Source organism: Pyxicephalus adspersus, chromosome 5 (genome assembly GCF_032062135.1).
Source record: "Pyxicephalus adspersus chromosome 5, UCB_Pads_2.0, whole genome shotgun sequence".
NCBI lineage: Eukaryota > Metazoa > Chordata > Amphibia > Anura > Pyxicephalidae > Pyxicephalus > Pyxicephalus adspersus.
This window is the reverse complement of record NC_092862.1, coordinates 44,681,761-44,699,149: the sequence shown is the minus strand read 5'-3', so window position 1 is coordinate 44,699,149 and position 17,389 is coordinate 44,681,761. Positions and strand designations below refer to the sequence as shown.

The following is a 17,389-nucleotide window of genomic DNA, read 5'->3' as shown; positions in this document are numbered from 1 at the left end:
TTTGTGCAGCTCCGCAAATCGCAAGATATTAATCAGTCTTCTACTACCATCAGGAGCTTGTCTGTTCTTTACGAAGCCTACCTGATCAGGGTGAACTATATCTGGAATAATCAAAGCTAACCTGAGTGCCAAAATTTTATATATATCTTAACATCAGAATTAAGAAGCGAAATTGGCCTGTATTGGTTGGGAACTGTATGGTCCTTCCCTTCCTTGGGGATTGTAACAATCACTGCTTGAAGCATTTCCTTTGGAAACATTCCACACTCAGCTGCCTTATGAAATACTTGAACTAAATATGGTGAGAGTTGCACCTTAAAGACTTTGTAATACTCATTAGGAAATCCATCATTTCCCGGAGTTTTATGATTTGGTAAAGAACTGATAGTCTTATCTATTTCAGCTGTCGTAAAGGACGCAGAGAGGTATTGCAATTGTGCTGCTGTGACCGAATTTAAAGAGATGGAATCCAAAAACTTAGATAATAGATACATCAGTCGGCTGGAACTATCATCCTTTAGATTATAAAGACTCTTATAGTAATTACAAAAAGCTTCCGCTATTCCCTGAGGGCTATAAGAATATTTATTAGTGACAGGGTCTAGATAGAAGATAGAAAAAATATTAGATTTGGTTCTTCTAATTTTAATTTTCTTGGCCAAATATTCCCCCGGTTTATTACCTAAAGAATATTGAGTGGCTTTCAATTTCCTAATTTATGCACCATATTTAAAAAGCAAGAGAGATTTAAGTTGCATCCTATTTCCAGAGAGCGCAGCTGTTAATTTCGAGAAGGAGACTGTTTATTAAGAGTCGCCATATCATTAATAGATTGTAGCAAGTGAATAATCTGTCTCATTCTATTCTTTTTTTCATGGGCTTTTTTTCAAGCTTTAATAAACAGACCTCTCATATATGCCCTATGTGCATTCCACAAAGTAAAGGTAATAACATCATCAGTGTAATTTACAGAAAAATATAAATCCTGAGCTTTCACAAAACCGTCCCGATATGTCGTATGAGTTAAAATAAAAGTGCTCAACCGCCACAATCTGTCAGGTCCAGAAGGTTGATCTCCCCATAGAACCATCACTGGCCCATGATCTGACCATGTTATAGATCCAATGGAAGACTGAGAAATGTTCGTGAGAGATCTTAAGTGCCTCAAAAAAAGTCAATTCGAGAGTGTGAATGATGGACGTGCTAATAATAAGTATAATCACGATCATCGCCATGTTGACACCGCCAAATATCAAACAGTTTGTATTCTATTAAAAGATTACGCAAATCTTGAGATCTTCGTTTGGTTTTAGTGTTGGAGTCCAAAGCGGAATAGGGAGTCGCGTTGAAGTCGCTTCCTACAAGCAGTACTCTTTGTATAACTTTATTTACCAGTTTAAAGAGCTTCCTCAGAAAAGAATGTTGATTATAATTGGGAGCGTATATATTCACCAAAGCAAAAATTTCTGCACTGATTTTACAAATCAAAATAGGAAACCTGCCATCTTCTCCAGCAATATGATCAAGATATTGGTAGGGAACAGAGTCTCCACATTTCTTTTTAGGTATATTCGCCATATAAGTATGTGAGAAATACTTCAACTTCCAGTTGGGCAATTGAAGACTATGTAGATGGGTTTCCTGGAGAAAAATAATATCTGCTTTCAAGCTTTGCAATTCCTTAGATAGTAGATTTCTTTTGAATGGGCTGTTAAGACCACGAACATTCAAAGAAATAAAGCGCGTCATCTCACTACCTTTCGAGTTTGAGAAACTATAGCTGTGTAGACTCTTCCATTAGAGAAACTGAGATTTGAGACATCAGGATATGTTCCAACAAAAGAAAACTGGTTGGCTGGTATAACAAAAATACAAAGAAAAAAAATTAAAGAAAAAATTTAAGAAAAAAAGGAATGTCCCCCTGGTTAATAACCAGGTGTATCGGGCAACATAAAGCCATACGGGCTAAATATAAAACACAGTCTGTGTGTTAGTGAGGGCTAAACTGTAAAAAGTGATCCCTCCATCTCAACTTAGGTCCACTCATGGGACACTTTTCTTGGAGATACAGGCGACTGGTGTTCGGAGCCAGGCCTATCCAAATTCCATCCTTGAAGGAGCTGCCGACCCATTTCCACTGAGAAAACTGCGTGGGTTATGCCATTATAAGCTATAAGAAGTTTGGTTTGATATCCCCAACGATATGCGGTCTGGTTGTCTCGTAATATTTTAGTTATAGATGACAATTTTGAATCATCTGAGTAGATAGATCAGTAAACAGTTGAATATTACGAAATTGTTCCAGTAGAGAAGGTGTTTTCCTGGCTGCCGCCATAACTTTTTTTTTAATATGGAAGAAGTGCATACGTATCAGCACATCTCGTTGAGTTTCAGCAGGAAGAAACGCAGGCTTAGGAATTCTATGGGCCCGATCGATTGTTTGAAGATTGATTGAAGATGATTGGAGTTCTAAATCTGTAGCTGATGGAACTAATGCATGACACATATGTTTGGCAAAAGTTCCTAATTCACCTAGGACCACAGATTCTGGAATCCCCCTAAGCTTGATATTGTTACGTCGGGAGCGGTCCTCCAGGTCAGCTACTTTGGACCTAAGCCAATTTATCTCAGATGCATTTTCCTGATGACCGTTAATCAGATCATTATGTGCCTGGGAAAATTCCCCCATTTTAGATTCTACATGTTGAAGTCTTTTCCCAAAATTTGATATAGATGCATTAAATTTACCCAACATGGAGTTTAAATCCTGTTGTATAGAATGTCTCAAAGACAGTAGCATCTCTTTCAGGGTCGCTGGGGACACCACTGCATCTCCCTCTTGAAAACGCTCCAAATCTATCTCCACAATTGGGCCTGTTGTTAGGGCAGCAGCTCCTGTCTCACTTACCTCGAGATCCGGGGTATGAGGTACCTCATCCTGCGAAAACAGAGATGGTGGTTCCGGTGAGGCAGTATGACGGGAGGACCCATCTACACTGCCCACCGATCTTGCCTTACGCACATACTGTGGAGAGGCTTCACCCACTGATTGTGCAGGTGAAGTAGCCGGAAGAGGAGTTCTGTCGCCATCTTGTTGTTGACGAGATTGCTGCGGTCTAAAGTAATAGGAAAGTTTCTGAGACTCCGTCTTGTGTTTTAAACTTTGAAAGGAACGACACCAGAGACTGTTGATCCAGGGAATATCCAATTGCTTCTGGAATCAGGAAGGATTTTGGATCAAACTAAATCATGTTTACGGGCATGTTCAGACTAGCAGTTTTAGCAAGCTGTTTTGAGCATTTTTACCACTTGGTTACCATTCAACCAAATGGGTCCTTTATTAGACAGGTGGTAGGGGTTGCAACATTTGCCAGAAAGGGAACCCCTCTGCTAGACTTCTGCATTCGTTTGCAAACACTGTTTTGTAACACCTGTTACAGTTCCCTGTGTCCATAACTGTGCAAATAGGTTTCTGTAAAGAATATCCAGCTTTCCTGATATATTATTTATTTATTTTCCGTGTGAACTAGACTTTTTTCAACATAACTGTAATTCTGATATGCAAGGACTCTACCACTGATATTAAACATAAGTCTTGTCACCACACTATTCTTATCTCAGACTATAGTTGAAAGATGTTATATCTCTAAACATCTTTTCAATGCATATTTAGATCAGCTGAACATGCATGATTACTCTTTATGAAGGCAGCACTCTTTAGATACCTCTGTTGAGGAGAAAACAGTAGTCATTGGCATGACTGTATGTAGAGATCTTACAGCCCTTGGCATACTTTAATCATAATAACCTTTTGCTTAGGCTTTGCCTTTTATGTCATGTAATTTTAGTAAAAACTACAACTAGAAGTCTTAATGCAGAAATGTTGAAGGAAGCACTGGTCTATTTTATGTTCACATTTTAGCTGTACAGACTACTAAACTACTAAACATTGTAGGAGGGAATATTTTAGGTTTCTCATGGAGTGCTGGCATCCACATTATCTAAAATAAAAAAAACATAATTCTTAAGAACAGACAACCTTCTTTCATTGGTCCATGGTCCAATTATGATGCTCTCATTTTATGCTCTTTCATCAATGGACAGGGGGCAGCATAGGTACCTGACTGGCGTTATGCAGCCCCATATGCAGTAAATTGTATTATAGTGTGAGTTTTAATGTCTTTCTCTTATGAGCAGCATTATATTTCCCAACAAGTTGTGCTAAATAGACTTTTCCAAAGGATTGGACTAGACTGACTTATCATTTAGTTTTCTTTAAAACATGATCACAACACTTTTATCATGAACTTGCCTTCTACCTTTCATAGCAGCAGAAGAAATAGTTGCTAAAAGATTGCAGGACTGCATAGGAGCAAAGTAGCTAAATAGGGCCCAGAAACGACTACTAAATTGGGTGCTGCTTTTATGCAAGTCTAAATGGAGGGGTTACTATTAATAGTCAGTAGTCTAACATATCCTGTTTGTTCTGGCTTAAAGGGCAAATGTCCCCCATCCCATTCCTCTCTTGGGATGCACAGGGCATCTTATTTTTTGGAGAAACCTGATAAATCAAGAGATCCAAAAATTATGACTTTGTATAATATACGGTTATAAAGGAGGGAAAGGAAAAAAAACACCATATGTGTCCTGGTTTAGAAGAAAGGCAGCTGGCTTTACTTCCCTCAATACATGTACATTCTTGTTAGACTGGAGAAAAGGGATTTCCCAGAACAATGCACAATGAGACAAAAATCACATGGGGAAATTATCCCATATAAATACAGTGAAAAATGTTAACCTTTAATTAAATAGCATTAGCATTAAAAGGTGTCTATAAAGTATCCTGTTGTCATTTTAAAAATGTACCTCTTACAGACATAGGGTAAACCTACTGGCAATGCTTTTTTTGTGGTATTTGAACCAAACAACCAAAATAGAAATAATCATTCATCGTTTCCACCTACAGTACAAAGGTGTTGACTAACCTTTTCTTTGAAATCAGTAAAGTACCAATAGCTTGTTATTTTTTCATTCTATTATCATGAATCTGATTGCTATAATCAGTTATTTTATAATTGCCTAAGGAGTTTGTTAGAACTGGAAATAAGGATAGACATATTTTACCACTATAACACTACAGAGAGAAAAGTCTAAAGATTTTGTAGCAGCGATTCACAGTGATTTGTAGCTGGCAATTTAATCTCTTTCTTTTAAAAAAATTAAGCTGAGCGATTCGTAGCTAAGCCCATAGAGGTAAATTACATTTGTAGCTAGCAATTACATTTTTCACCATCAGCAATTTGTTGGTGAGGCCATGAAGGTGAATTAGGAGCAATTGTTCCTGGGGACCCATTGACAACAATAAACACTGCTAAAACAGATTGCTAAAAAAATAGCCTAAAACTAAAATATAAGAGGATTCCTGACAATATTCATATGAATATTATAGTGGCATGCCCCTTAAAATTATTCAACAGTTCGGAGAGGCGCATGCGCGTGGCCTGACTATCGGATGTTTCCGTGCTAGGCTCCGCTCGGCTCTGGGCTTTTAGCAAGAAACGTAGCTATTCCTACGGATGACTGCCACCTTTCTGGGTTCCTGACGACTTGCTGTGATACTGGTCAGCGAAATATATGGGTCCGACTTCCAAATCCAAGCGTCCCGCGGTGCAGCAGAACTCATCCCGCGGCGGGGCCTCAAAAACCAAGATGGCGCCGATGCCATCTCCCCCGGCGTCTTCCACTTCTTCTCCGGGACACCATTCTGAGGATAGCACAGACGCTCTCCCGAGCGAATCTACTGAACGATCCCTGTATGAAGATTCTCTTTTTATACAAAAACTCAGAAGCATGATTCGTGAGGAACTAACACAGGCTATGGCATCTATTGCTTCGGATTTGAAGCGTGATATACGGGAGATAGGCCAGCGTATATCTGCCATGGAATCCAGAATGGACGACGCCACTACAGTATTGGATAGTCTGGATCAAGATATGATCTCAGCACAAAAGGAGATTACTCTACTGAAAGACCAATTGGAAGATTATGAAAACCGGTCTAGGAGAAGCAACTTACGCATTAGAGGGATTCCGGAGTCAGTTCAAGATCTACAGGGCTATGTTACGGCCTTGCTCCAAGATTTGGCACCGGAGCTTACGCAGGAGCGTTTGGAACTTGATAGGATCCATCGTTCTTTGGGTCCCAGGAAAATTAGTGGCCCACCAAGAGATGTTATAGTGAAATTTCATTTTTTCCGCACTAAAGACGCTATCTTAATGAAGGCCAGGAATGGCCCCCGTCTACAGTTTCAAGGTGTGGAATACAACCTGTTTGCTGATCTGGCTTCCTCTACCTTAGCCAAATGGCGGCCTCTCCGCCCTTTTTTGCAAATTTTGTCTTCCAACGGGATTCGGTACCGCTGGGGCTATCCCTTTAAACTGTTGTTTATGCTACAAGGGGCTCAATACCAGTTTTCAACACCAGAGGAGGCTCAAGCTCGCTTTGCTCAATTGGGTCTCTCTCTCCCGTCTGAGCTCACCTTGCCTCCAGGCCGGCAGAATAGCGAAGTTCCAGGTTCTACTCAATCAGGTCATTCTCCTACTTCTCCCAGTGACCCAGGCTTGGGTCCTGGCGCTACAGATCAACGTTCTTCAGCCCTTTCACGCCTGGCAGCCCAAACCTTTTCACCTAAGTCTCCGGGTTAACTGTTCTGATGTGCTGCATCGCAGATGATTTGAATCATCTGCCTATTATTGTTTGTTAGCTTGCCTGACCCGGACTGTGTTTATTTTGGCAGATTCCTCTGTAGTCATGTCAGTTCCAGTTATAGCCCAAGTGCTGGTAGCATGCGCCTCTATTGGACTACTCAAGTCTCTCAGGTTTAATTACGGAGGCTGAGTAGTTCCAACACCTATGTCTCTCCAAGGGCTCTTGGAGGGGTCCCGGGCATATTTAGCCCTTTTGTTACACCCTTTTATGGGTTACTTTTGTATGTTTTTTTTGTTAAAAGTTTTTTTTGTCTTTTCATTATTTTTTGTTTGTTTTTGTTATAAGTACTGGATTTGTTGCAATGCTCGAGTCATGTATAGTATGTTGTTTGTAAGCATAGCCTTATCTTGTGATCGGATTCTGCATGGCTCTGCGTATAATGTCTGTTAATGTCAAAGGTCTCAACTCACCCTCTAAACGCAAAGTAGTGTTTAATTACTGTCACTCATCAGGCATTGATGTAGTATGTATGCAGGAGACGCATTTCTCTACAACCTCTACCCCTAAGTTTATACATGCACAATATCCTCAGATCTATCATGCCTCTACAACTAAGAAGCATAGAGGTGTTCTTATAGCTTTTCATAGGCGTATGCCTTTTATCTGTACGCATCAAGTAGCGGATCCAGAGGGACGCTATCTTATTTTGAGAGGTTCTGTGCAGAATACGGAAGTCACCTTCCTGGTTTACTATGCTCCAAACTCTCCGTCAGTTTCCTTTTTTAGTAAAATGATGGAGATAACCAGGCAAAATACTAAAGGGATTTTGATTTGCTGTGGCGACTCTAACACAGTGTTTAATAAGAAACTAGATAGAAGTGGTACCTCTATGAATGCTTCCCTTTCGGCTAGTGATGAAATAAAGGATTGCTTCCTGAGTCTGGGCCTGCTAGACATATGGCGTGAATTGCACCCATTAGCCCGTGACTACACGTTTTATTCAGCTTCCCACAATTCTTACTCTAGAATTGACCACATTTGGGTCCCAGGCACTTTGTTGCCAGTTGTTTTGAAAGCTCATATACCAGCGATTTCTTGGTCTGATCATGATCCAATAATATTAACGTGCTCCTCATTAATTGTCAAACCTAGCATGGGTCATTGGACCCTTAATGAGCTCCTCCTATCTTGCCCTGCCTCTATGGAAAAGTTGTCCACTTTAACCGAGGAATTTTTTCAATTAAACACAGGATCTGTGCCAACTACTACATTATTGTGGGAAGCTTATAAAACGGTTATGCGTGGTCACTTAATTCAAATTGCTGCGATTAAGAAACGTGAGAGATCACAGGCCCAGGCTCAGCTTGAGGCTGTCTATTCAAGGCACGTTCAGCTACATAAACTGAATCCCACATTGGGAACCTCTATTGCTTTGCGAAAAGCAAGAACAGAACTGAATCTTTGTCTTTCTAATCAGGCTGCAGGCCAATTACAGAGAACAAGGCATAAATTCTATCATTGTGGCAATAAACCAGGAACTCTGCTTGCTAAAAGATTGAGAACCTTTACATCTGGGCAGGCTCCGATCTCCCTTCGTACAGCGTCTAAACATCTGACTAGTAACCCTTTAGATATTGTTCAGGAGTTCCAGTCTCGGCTATCAGATTTATACTCCGCTCCTTGTTTTAGAGGATGCCACAGTTTGGGAACGTTTCGTCATATTTGGTGGGACTGCCCTGTAGTTAGAAAATTTTGGATTAGGGTATTTAACTACATAAGATCTGTATTACACATATCTCTTAAAAGAGACCCCTGGATAGCATTGCTTCATAGTACATGCCCGGATATTTCGAGAAATCAGCATAAACTGCTATCTTTTATCTTACTGGCAGCACGACAAGTGATTGCAGCTGCATGGCGGAAATCAAGTTTAAGTTTTCAGGCAGTCTTGTCTAGATTATCAGACACTATGGTACTGGAGAAAATGTCAGCTGTAGCAAATGATTCTATGCATAAGTTTTCTAAAGTCTGGTCCCCCTGGCTAGACCACCATACAGCCTTGGGCATAGATCGTAGGCTTTTTCATTTATAATTTTGAGTTTTTATTTTATGCTTACAGACTCGAGTGATTCCTTTTTGTATTGTTTTATTGTTTTAATGTGTCTATAATCCAGTTTTGTATGTTTTTTTGGATTATTAATAATGATGTTCTTTTTTGTATGTTATTTTTATTTTTTGTTATAGATATTGTCGTTGTCCTTCGTGTTTTTTATGTTTATATTCAAAAAATTTCAATAAATATTATCAAAACAAAAAAAAAAAATTATTCAACAGTTCTCTGCTTACGTCAAACTGATGATTCTCCCAACCCCATGGAAAAAGTAAAATAGATAGATAGATAGATAGATAGATAGATAGATATTTCTGCCAATAGATTTTCTTAGTCTGAACCCAGGTCCAATGACATGTTTCTTATCAGCACACAAACTGATTCCTCTGGCACTTCAGCCCTGATATAATAGGAATGCAAGATAGTAATACCAAGTAGTAAAATTACACTAAAGAAAAATAAATGTAATAACATAATGATGAATACAAAGCTGAATATATTTTTGACTTACTTCTGACTAGCTTTTAGCTTTAAAGCTTCAAATCACTAAAGTGCATAATCTGTTATCACTCATGTTTTATGCAAAACGTGATTGCCAAATGCACAGATAACCACTAAAGGATGCTCACTTTCAACTGCTATGGGCATTCATGAGGGATTTTGGAAGGCAGAGTGGCTGTATGCGGTTGGATGAAGTTGCAACTTTTTGTATTTGCCTTGCACATATGGCAGTGGATCATATCTGTTCTCCTTTTGTTGTACTCTAAACCACTAAGAAACATGTTTGACTACTTGCAAATGTTTTCAAAATTGTTTGAATTCCATTCAAGTCTGTGGAAGCATTTGAGCAGCAGACTACTCCTATGCGCTGCATGAAGCTTCTGAAAAATGGCATGCAATGCCTCCACATAAAAACACTCAGTATAAATCACTTCTATCCATTTGATGCAGTTGAAGACTTTTGACAGCAGTAAATCATAGCTTTTCACCAATTGTCTAAATGTCGCAAAATGCAAAATTTGCGTCCAACTCCACAGTGGACTTCGGATCCACAGCACTCCTCTGGCGTTCCCCTGTACCTCCTACAGTTATCCTTTTGACAGAAGGAGAAATAAAAATAGGAAAACATTTTCACATTTGGTCTGATTTATTAAAGCTCTCCAAGGCTAGAGAATATGCACTTTCATCAGTGAACCTGGGTGACCCAACATACCTGGAAAGGATTTTTGGTCATTTGGTATTTGTTGGCAAATGTTTACCAACCGTCCAGATTCACTTATGAAAGTGTATCTTTTCCATCCTTGGAGAGCTTTATTAACCAGGCCCAGTTTGTTTTAATTGTGGATTGGTTCTGTAGCAGTACTATTATGATAAATTTAATCCTCTTTGGCCATCGGGTAATCACTGCTGGTGTAAATCATGCTTGTTTCTATGAGTTACATTGTCACTTGAGGCTGTATTTTTTATGCAGTGGTGCTGCGGATAAGCACTACACTACACTACATGGCATATGCATTTAGATTTAAGTTTAACACTAACCCCTGATATCAATCCTGGCAATCCAACCTCTAACCATACTTTAGGAGGCTAATCATTAGCCTTTACCATAACTTTCAATCTACACCTAAACCTTAAAGGTAATTCCCAGACATAACATTATAATGAAAATAATGCTAAATTATATCATGAACAACAATGTTTGTGTCAACATGTCATTTATCAAGAAAGTGACACTGAATCTCACCCTGAATATAACTAACTCAACTTGCTGTCTGTATTTCCTGTAAAACACCTATTGTTTTCTTTATGAATTACATACTATAAATACAACTATTAGTATGCTTTAATTTATCATAAAATGCTTTATATACTTTGCTTTTATAAAATAAGTTGCTAATTTACCATTGTTCAAAGTATGGTTAACTATAGTATGACTGTCAATGAACAGAAAAAAACACTACAAATCACAGAACTATATCACCTGTAAGAAAGAAGTTGAACCAAAAAAATAGTTGAGAGTTATAATAAATGTATTGATTGTAAAAAAAAGTACTTGGTAAATATTAGTCTTTATGTGCTGCAAGGACTTGCCATTTTATTTTGTTATCACCCAGAGACTATAAACATTAAAAGACCATATACTGTACATTTCTGGGCACACATGGTAATTTAAATTCCCTGTCTCAAACCAGGTATTTTATATACACCAATATCTGCTGGTAGATGAGGCTGTACATAGACTGCATTGACGTGTATATGTAACTTTTGTAAAACCACTGCTATTGTTTCAGCAGAGTTTGGGTGTTATACATAAACCTAGATGGCCAAATATGTTGTAGTTAATGACAACTGCAAAAGATATGTTTCTAAAAAAAATCATAATCATTTATCATGAAACCACTGAGAAACAGCGGATCCAGAATGCAATTTATTGACTTAACATCAAACTCTACAGCTGGATTGTGCCAAAAGCTTCACCACAGGCCATTGACAAAGTGCCACAAAGTGTTCCTGTTGATTGAATATTCTGCACTCCTCAATTGTCGTAAACAGTTTAGACTGCCAACAGGAAGACCATTTAAAAAAAATAATTTTTTAAAATATATGATAAAGTTGTGTAAGCTTTAAAATGCAAACTGACAGGCTGTGTTACTTACCTGAAGAGTCACCTAGTGAGGTACTGATCTGATACAAGCTTGTAGCTAAACAACCACATTCTAAGTATTTTTCAGATTTCTTTACAGCCTATTTATAAAACAGGTTACAAAAATAAAATTCCATTTAAAACCTCAGTATCATGCACAACAATGAGTTCAGTTATTATAATTTGCAAACACAGGATCGTTTACCATACATGAAAACCCTACATTCCAAAAGGTTGTGGATAATAAAAAAATTACTAAATGCCAACATGGTTTATAGATTGGTAGGTCTTTTCAGTTCTCCTTGAATTTTTAGACCTACCAGACAGTTACGTGTATTTGTTTTATAATTTGCAGTCAGTACAAGAAGTCAGATTTACAAAAACAAAAAATGATATTTTACTCAACTCTAGTTCCACAGCTTCTTCTTTAAACTACGATACAAACTTCAAATACCATGCCCTCTGGCACGATGCTAATTATCTTGACTGGAAAAATTGTTTGAGAAGAATCTTTAAATCCATTCTTTCTTTCATCATGAAGCTCTTAAAGCATGAACAGAAATGTTGAAACAGCAAAAATCTGATCATGTACAAATCTGTACTATCTTCATCGGGCAGCAAGAGACAGGGTGTGTTTGATTTAATAGCTTACTCATTCACTTTTCAATTGAGGCTCCATTAATCCATATGCTGAAGCCAGTGAAGTATTACACAGCAGAGTCAGATCTTCTTACATATTGGACAAATTGGTAACTGCAGAAAAAAGTGTTATATCTGACCATATGTTGTTTTCTGTGATATGGGATAATTTTTTAAAAGACAGACCAAAAATTCCAAAAGGATGTTCAACTACCCATATGTTACACCAAACTGAATACTATTGGCCTACTAAGTCTTTGAGAAATTCAGTAAAGAGTACTAATCAAAAAAGTAAAAGGTTATTCAGCAGTTCCATTCCAAACTCCATAACAGCACCCAAGTAAGAAGTCAAAATACATACATGGAACTGTTAACCTCCTAAAAAAATTACTTTGTAGACAATTCTGAGATACAGACACCCCTTCAGACATATCAGCCAGTTCCCGACATTCACTCCAGCAGCAGCAGCTCAGCTTGGTAAATCACACACCCAATGCTACTTAAAAGGGGGTCATCCTTCTGCTCTTTTCCCTGTTAGGCACAATCGGTGCAGAATCAACATACACAAGAGCCTGGCTGATTTGGAGTATTGTCCCTCCATCTCTCAGTCTAGTTTTATTAAGTTTGTATACTAAGAGCTCATGCCTAAAAGCTCATCCCTAAAAGATTACACTTGGCCAGATATACTTCGGTCTCAGTTTTCACTAAAACCTATGGGTGGCATGTATGATGTCATAATTTCTTCCAACCAGCACTGGGAACTCAAAATCCTACATATTGGCTCACTGCAAGAGGGGCATTCTTGCAGGATTTGGATCACGTAGTGATGATTGGAAGGCACAGTGACGCCACCTGTGTCACATAGAAAAGCCAGCAAAGAGAATAATTAGACTCTTCTAGGAGAGGAGAAGACCGACATAACAGAGGGAAGGGGACTGTAGTAGAAAATTGACTAGTCAAAGTGGCTAAATGGTAAAGGGAACTAAAGCAAAAACTTGCACTGTGCAGGTGCAAGATTGTGTGACGTAGATCGTTGTAAAGGAGAAATAAAAGAAAGCTGAACCCACTGTGCATGTGTGAGATCATCAATTTTTTTCCCTTATTGAAGAGAATGCCAAATCTCAGGCAGACGCAGAACGAGCAGCCTAAGAGCCTCTCACGTACGCGTGACATAGGTATCTGCCCTCCCATTCTAAAAGGGGCGCTGGTGCACCCATTTTTTTAAAAAAAAGAGTTTTGTACTTTATAAAAAAAATCAGATTTTTACTTTATGAAGGTATGAAGGGAGGTTGTCTACCCTTTTATGTAAAGTAAAAATTTTAGGTCTGCTTTAAAAACACTCCATATGAGCATCTGTGATGGTTCTCATTTTTGCAGGTCACTGTATATCTAGTAGTCACATTCAACTGGCTTACTTGGAACTTTCTTTTCAAACTATTTTATCAGTTCAGATTAATTAAGGAAGCTGCTTGAAAAACTGTAAAATGTCGTCAACATTACATGAACAATTCAGTTGAATGTGACTAACTACTTTTAGATTATACTCCAAGTTAGCATTTCAAGTACTTGAATTTTCAAAAGTTGAATTGGTAATTGCCATCTTGGATGAGTTCTTTCTTAGTTAAGTCAGGTATTTAAAAATGTAAATGGATGCTACATGTGGCACTTTACCTACAACCCGCTGGTTATACTTGATCATTACAAAGATATACAAGTTGGTAATGAAAGATGGTAAAAAAACATTTTTCTGTTCCTGACAACTATTTTACATACATTTAAATACTAAACCTGTAACAATTATTTTTACTTGTCACTGAACAAGAACTAGGTTTTACAGGATCACGTTGAAATATTTAACCTTGCTAACTAAACTTCCATATAAGAGCTGTTTATTAGAAATCACACGTATCAGACAATAGTAATCAAATGCGTATTTATTTCTTTGGCATACTCTATATATAGGCTTTCAATTTCATCCACTGATGCTAATTTTAGAGTTGAAGTTTTGTTGTGTATGTATACAAATGTGTGTGGTGAAACTCACTTCTCCAAACTCACTTCTAATAAGTATTTCCATTGCATTCTTATGTTAAGCTATAAAGTGTATTTTGACAATTTAGCACTTAAATTGCATTATTAGGACCTGTAGAGCAGTGCCAACAAAAATTCAACCTTTTTCAAAATATGCTTTAAATGCATGTATGCTACATTTGAAGCCAGTTTACTACCCTTGGTGAAGTTGAATTTGCAATTGTGTGTTTTAAGTACAGTATCCATCATGCCCACATGCAATATTAAAAACCAAAATAATTCTGGAAGTAAATTATTATCCATTGCATGAAGTATATTAATATAGAAATATTTTTTCTCCAGCCAGAAATTGCACACTGTATGTTTTCCAACAGACATGTTACACTAGATTAATTTCATGCCTGCGAGGTATGGATTCTTTCCTGCCTATGTTTGAGCACCAGAACAATACAAATAAATGTTCATTTAAAACACTTTTCAGCACCTCATTTGTTATTCTATTCTGGGTCCCCTAATACACGTGTGCAAGGTAAAAACTATACTAAAGCTTAGCTAATGTATTTTAAAGGGTTTTTTAGTACTTGACATAGATGCTTGCCACTCCCACTGGTGTCTGCAAAAATATTTTGCTGGAGGCTACAACATTTTCTCTCCATTCGTTGGGAGTTAACGAAGGAATGAATCATTCACAGAAGTGGATGAAGCTTAGTGGTGCTGAGCCACAGCATGTTTCTCTAGCCTTTGATGCAGACTGGTTGGACTTGTTTCTAGGTGATTGAGGAACCGGTTTGACTGGCTTCATATGCCAACAAATTCTGGTATCATTCCATGTTACACAGAATGTAGAAACCTGCCCAGCAAGTTGAATGAAAAGCATATTAGGATATCCATTCCACATTGTATATATGTGAGGTGTAGCTCTTCTTACATACACACCAGCAGCAGCTGCCCCAGGATGGTCCAGGTTCCATTTCACCATCTATATCTGAGACTACAGCTATAGGAAGAAGACACAATTGACATTAATTCTACGGGGGCTCTTTATCACAACTGTAAGTTTGGTATTATTACTTTATTATGGGAGTGGGTTGTACCTAATATACTATATAAGTATGAATTGTTCCTATTTACTACAAACTTGCGTTACAAGTTACAGCATGTGGGCAATTCAAAGCTTTTGCATTGCACACAAATCATAACACATTTTATAGTCTATTGATATAAAACCATGCAGAGCTTGCAATTTATCACAGCTGTTGCTATACTTGCAATAGTTTAATGGTATTGCTGTGCTTCCAACAAAAAAGACATTACCACATAGGGAGTTGGTGCAGTATGCTATGATTGGAACTGCCATCCTGGGCACAACCGCATGCATGGAAGAGATAGCAGCAATGTCCACAGCAATGTAACTTATTAACCCCAGAACTTGTGTATTATGCTCCAGATAAACTGTATAAGAAAGCATGAAGGCAGGTTTTATCATGCCTCTGTGTCCTGGAACATTCCTTAGCTCAGGACAATTGGAACTTTTAGATCATGTTGTAAGCAGATAAATATATCTCCCAATCTCTGACCCTCTCTCCTACTGTATTCTAACACCTATCTATAACCACATCTTACAGAATTCACTGACTTTGCTGAATTCCTAAAAAAAAAAAAAAAAAACTTCACTTTGTGAATAAAGTTTTCTGCTGGTTACTGTTGCTATTTCTACAAAATTACGGTACATAAAAAAACATAATTAAAATATTTTTTTATTTTTAAGTATCTATTTAAAAAAAACTTTATTGAAGTGACTTTGTTTTAATGTTTCTAAACCAAGTTAAGGTATGGAGAAATTAATATTTTTCCTAGTATAGGCATAACATTTAGTGGTCCTTGATCAAAGTAACAATTTTATTGGTAAATGGGTCAGACTCTTCGTTGTGCCTCCCTCAAACAATTCCATCTCTTTGCTTTAAAAAATAGAAAAACAAAGTGTTAATTGGTGGTTATCTCTTTATTCTGCTGGAGCTGGGAAAAAAGGACTTTGGTCTTCTCTATTTCTTGAGAGATCTGTGATAATGGGAATAGAGTCATTTCCTATTGTCAGAATTTCCTGCTCTGTAGAGGTGCGGTATTAAAACCATAAAACGTTGGCATTTTATTGTGTTCATTATCTGTTTGCTATCTGCACCATTTATAGAACCAAGATGATAAGAAATTAATTCAAAGCAGTTATGGATTATGAGATGTAAAAATATGGGTCTGAGATCCCTAATACAGTCTATTCAGCAGTTCACATAATTTAGAAGAGAAGCCTATGCTGCCCGCATTCTGCAGAACCCTTTTCTGTATGTGGAAACCATGTTTTTTTTGTTTTTTTTTTTGCAGAGGTACAATACAGCCTCCGCTGAGTTTAAGCTCTCCAATCAGTGGGAAGTGTGAGCTTTGCTGATTGGAAACTTTACCACTGACTCAGTGGGGGGTGGGGGGGAGTGTGAGACCTCTGCAGAGAGACCACAGTGGGCCCTTCTTTGCAGTAAGCCAACAGAGGATAGACTTTTCTAGTTAGGCATTGGCTTTCTTTAGTTTAGCACAGTAAAAGCTTCCCTCCTATACTGTAAATGCCTATTTTGACTTGCACGCTGTGAGCTTCTCACAGTGTACATTGTAAGAAAGCCATAGCCTGCCTAATTTCGTGGTTAGAAGCCATCCAGTATCATCAAGCCCTTTCTTTACATTCTGACTTTGGCACACACTTTCATTAGGTAAATTTCAGCTTTTAATCATGGAGATTGAATCATCACATGCAGGCATTAGCTAGGGAGCTTGTCTGTATTTAGAAAGCTATATCCTAACTCCATTTACCAGCTATGATCTACATGCATTGCACTGAGAAGCACAAAGACCTATTAATAGCATTACTGGGTCTAAAATAGGACATGTCATAAAAACAGGATAGTTTTATTTAAAGATTAAGATTGGTATTGAGTGACAAAAAAGGAAAAAATGGGGTTGAAATAAAAGCACATTACATTTCAGCTTTAGGAAAACAAACTGTAAGAGTTTGAATACCTTTTGTTTAAAGTGTCATGTATATACAGCTGATTAAAACTGAAATTCACGCTTTTGTGCTTATGCACCTGGAATCTATTTTGCTGATATAACCTAAATTCAGCCTTAAAGTTCATATTTAAAGATCAAACTAAATTCATGCTTCAACAGTTTTGCGGGGCAATGATAATAAGATGCATTCAAGCCGAATAGCGTT

General features: G+C 37.8%; 1 protein-coding gene across 1 annotated transcript in view; it reads left to right on the top strand.

Annotated features, from left to right (window-relative positions):
• Nucleotides 1–14,911: 14,911 nt before the first annotated feature.
• Nucleotides 14,912–17,389, top strand: part of RBBP8 (RB binding protein 8, endonuclease) — a 40,337-nt gene continuing 37,859 nt past the window's right edge. The window contains exon 1 of the mRNA XM_072411325.1: nt 14,912–15,185. The gene's annotated coding sequence lies outside the window, so the exon portion shown is untranslated. The remainder of the gene's footprint in view (nt 15,186–17,389) is intronic.